This window comes from Cibotium barometz, chromosome 1 (genome assembly GCF_041138505.1).
Source record: "Cibotium barometz isolate CiBa-2024 chromosome 1, ASM4113850v1, whole genome shotgun sequence".
NCBI lineage: Eukaryota > Viridiplantae > Streptophyta > Polypodiopsida > Cyatheales > Cibotiaceae > Cibotium > Cibotium barometz.
The window spans coordinates 38,172,928-38,177,678 of record NC_141046.1 but is presented as its reverse complement, the minus strand read 5'-3'; positions in this window follow the sequence as shown (position 1 = coordinate 38,177,678).

The window sequence follows — 4,751 nt, the reverse complement described above, 5'->3', positions numbered from 1 at the left end:
AATTGATGGGAATAACTCTTTTGAAATCAAAACAAATTTCGTTATGCATCTTTCTATGCATAAAATCAAAATTTGATTAAAGTAACGCTTTTATAATAAAAAAATTCTTTTATGCATCTGCATAAAAATTAATTTTGATGAAAGTAACACTTTTATAATAAAAATATTTCCAAATATGCATCTTTCTATGCATAGAATTTAAATCTAATAAAAATCACACTTTTAAAATAAAAAATATCCAATATGCATCTTTTTATGCATAGAATTTTAATCTAATGGAAATCACACTTTTATAATAAAAAGAAATTATCCAATATGCATCTTTCTATGCATAGAATTTTAATCTAATGGAAATCACACTTTTATAATAAAAATATTTTTAATATGCATTTTTCTATGCATAGAATGAAAATAACACTTTTAGAATACACAAACGATGGGGATTACTCTTTTTGAATAATAAAAGATAAAACTTATTTCACAAAATTTAAGAAAATTTTACCATAACCTCCTTTGTATGGTTGACCATTTTTCAAATTTTTATATCCTCACGTTACTTAAAAATTATCCCAAATGGTTTAAAGCATTCTAAACTAATCAAATTCCACTTTTAAAAGAGAAACAATATAAAAAGTTTAATTCTAACAATTTGATTACTTATCTAGGATAAAGAAAGGCTGAATTTAAGAATGAAGAGAGGGGGAAAGCCTTTCCAACAAGGCATAACATCATTTTTTCATTTTAAAGAAAACAAAAATTAGAATACCATTAAAGAAAAAGTAGGATTTCTAGCTTACATGAATTTATGTGAGCTTTCCTTTGGCTTGATGGTTTGAGGGATCACTCTTGTTTGCAACAAGAGTGGCCACCAATTCTTTTGAAGAGGAAAAGGTCAAAAACTAATAAATTATCAATAAATTCACTGTTTTTGGCTCTGGGGTGGAGTAGAGTAACAGTGCATAAAAAACTATTAACCATTAACAAAGGGGGAGGCTTCATTTATAGGAAAAAGTGAGCCTCTAACCAAGCAAACTGATTCTAGAATTTTCCAGATCAGTTTGGTCAATTTTTGACCATTTTTAGGCCAGTTTAGCTTACTTTTTGGATCTAGTTGAAGCAAGAGAGAGGAGAGATGAAAATATCTCATTATTTGTGAGTTTAAAACTCAACCACACATGTGAAATAGGCGCCTCCTTCATGAGGGAAATTCCCCCACATTGAGGTATCAAAAATGCATCATTTCCTCTAAATATCTCTTCTTTTTTAACTAATAACCTTGTCCTTAGTCAACTCTTCATCTTATGTGAGTATTTACTCATTTTTTTATTTCTTCAATTTATCTCCTCCCTACATTTGGATTAATCTAATTGGCCCCTCAGAACCTTAATCTAAAATTTTCAGAAAACCTGGACCCTTAGGTTAAGGCTTTATGAACAGATTATAATTTATTTCTAATGCACCTTTTGAATTTCTTTTTGAACTTCTGTTTCGGGGGAATTTATTTTAATAAGAAGAGATATTTTTCCATCCAAAAATATCTAAAAATTGAATAATCTCTCTCTAGAATATTTTCTCTCTCTAGGCCAAAACAAGGTAAAATAGGATCTTTCTTTTATTTCAGAGAGGGGAATAATTATGAGATCAGAACGGGAGGTTCTTACACCTACACACCTCAAAAGTCGAAGGGAGGAATTGTTGAGATTCAAGCTCGATGTCCGTGTGAGCCAGCTATGCTATGTGCTGGTGGCAGATTAGGTAGGAACATGTGTGAGACATAAATGACCGCGTGTCCAGTTGGTCATAGTGTGTGGACATTAGCTAGGGTTAGTAGAGTGTGGACACAACTCATTGTGTGGTGTGTGGATTATGGATTAGTGCATTATGCTTTGTGTGAGAGTGGACATGGCTTCCCTCTATGGTTAGGGTTTGCAATATACATTAGGGTTTGCTCCTGTGTGTGTGTCTCCTCCCCCTCTACTGTTCTTTCAACATGGTATCAGAGCCTTGTGCTATTTATTAGGGTTTATGAGTGAGTGAGTGAAGAGGGAGAAGAAGCTGTGACTCAAGAAGCTGTGAAGCTGGCCATTGGAGCTGTGAAGCTTGGAGCACACCAAATACTATCAGATCTGAAAGCTTGGCCTACCGGGTAAGGTCTTCTAAACATCCTTGAGCGGATTGCAGGTGATACAGGCAAAAACAAAGCAAATCAAAGCAAATCAAAGCAAATCAAAGCAAAGCAAAATTTTGGTTTTTGAAGCTTTCCATTAAAGCTTGGCAACATTGATGTATGGTGGAAATACATGTAAATCTGGCAAAGCAAACATGTATCTGACAATGAGAGATGTAATGGAAACTCTTATGCAAGACCTATTGTGATTAATGGAAACTCTTATGCAAGCCCTATTGTGATTTTGGAGCATTTTTGGAAGCATTTGAATGTGTGAAAATTCTGGTTTTTTGAGCTCTTACAAAACAGAGAGAAGGAAGCCCAAAATTGATGCATTTGGAGTGAGTTTTTTGCAAAAATCCAAGCATTGGTGGATTGCACATGTACCTAGGTGTCTTGGGCACTTGTAGCACTCATCAATTAGCAACTTAAACCTTTCCAAAGCCCTCATTTGCAGGCGGCGCAGCCCATACAGAGGAAACAGGATAGATTTCTGGTTTTTTCACTACGAGGAGGTCAATTACTCATTGGATGCTTGACATATTTCAAGTTTGTTTTAGCAATTGGATGCTTTACACTTTGGAGAAGAGGGCTATGTGATTTGTTTGGTCAATGATGCTTAATTGAGCTGGGAATGAGCTGATTAAAACAGGCTGTCCATTGGTTGCAGAGAAACAGAGCATTTTTAATTGAGCAATTAATCCTTGGTGTTTTACAATTGGACAAATTCCTCTTACATGGAGTTGATGGACACTAATGCTAAGCTAATGAATGCCTGGCTGCTCAATTTGGACAAATATTGAAGGAATTAGAGCAAATTTTCTACTGGTTTTTTGGTTTTTTTGGTTTTTCCAAAAACAGAGAAAGGGGTTTTCAAAAATTGATATGTACACATGTCAGATGGTGTTGATACTCAACATTGAGGTTCATTAGGTGTCAATGCAAGTTGCCCATACTTGATTGCACCATTACATTGCAATTTGGAGCCTTAGAAGGCATGTCAACTCAGGGTATCCCGCACTGAGTGAGTCAGTTCATCTTGGATGATTTACAGGTTGATTTCCTACATCAAATTTAGAGTTTGTTGGCTACCTTGGAGTATCTGGAACATTCATTGGAGTGTGGTTGAGCTGGGAAAGGCTCATTTACAGATTTGAAGTGTGCGGAAGGTGTATGCATTGAGCAAACATGTCGGACAATCCAGTTCAGATTGTTGGTGAAAAGCTGGATAGGAAGAACTTCCAGGCATGGAAGTACAGGATAAAGAGTTTCTTGAAAGGAAAAGGATTTTGGAATCTCATTACAGGCGCTGAGCCTGAGCCTGAGCTACCTCGGCAACCTACACAGCAGCATCTTATTGCTCATAAGCAATGGTCAGAGAGAGCATTCAAAGTGCTGCATTATTTGTCTATATGTATTTCTGATGCTATGCTCATACACATTCAGGATGCTGAGAATCCCAAAGATGCATGGGATACTTTGGTCAAGATGTTTGATAAAGATATGAGTGCTCGCAAGTCTCAATTGTGACAGCAGATACACAATGTGAAAAGGAATAAAAGGAGCATACATGATTATGTGCAAGAAATCAAAAAGTTTGCAGATGCATTGGCCACAATAAATGACCCCATGCCTGATGATGATTTGGTGGATATTACCTTGCGTGGTCTTGGCAAGGAATACAAATCCTTTGATACATCTATCTCAGTGAGGAGTACAGGTCTACCTGACTTCGATGAGTTGGTTTCACTCTTGTTGGTTGAGGAAATCAAGCTCAGTGATTCATTTCTGGATGCATCTTCTAGCCATGATGATGGCAGAAATCAGGCTTTTTACTCGCAAAGAGGTTTTAGAGGCAGGGGGAGATTTGCATCACGTGGACGTGGTGGTAATGGTCGTGGATGGTAGGACAGGCCTCCACAACAGAAATTTCAGCCTTCATATGGTGCTCGAGGTGGTCGTGGATATGCACCTCAGCGAGGCAGAGGCACCCCCCGTGGTCGAGGACGTTGGCAAGGCCAACAAAATTCTATGCAAGATGTGGAATGCCATTATTGTGGCAAATATGGTCATATGGAGAGAGATTGTTTCCGCAAACAGAATGATTTGAGAGGGGGAAGAGCACAACGTGGTGGTCATTATGGTGGAAACTATGCACAACATGGTGGTAACTATGCATCAAATAGCAATGATGGAACTGCAAATCATTTGTTTGCCATGAAGCATGTTGTGGGTTCTATGACGACAAATGCTGAGAATGATGAACGTGGTGGTCATTATGGTGGAAACTATGCACAACATGGTGGTAACTATGCATCAAATAGCAATGATGGAACATGCTTCATTTGTTTGCCATGAAGCATGTTGTGGGTTCTATGACGACAAATGCTGAGAATGATGATACATGGTATATGGACTCAGGAGCATCAAACCATATGACATGTCATGGTGAATGGTTTGAGCATATGAAGCCTATGGAAGTGAAAGGCTATGTGGAAACAGGTGATGATACCCAGCATGTCATTACACATGTTGGAAGTGTACCATTGGTCATGCACAATGGTCAGACAAAGTCTATGTCAGA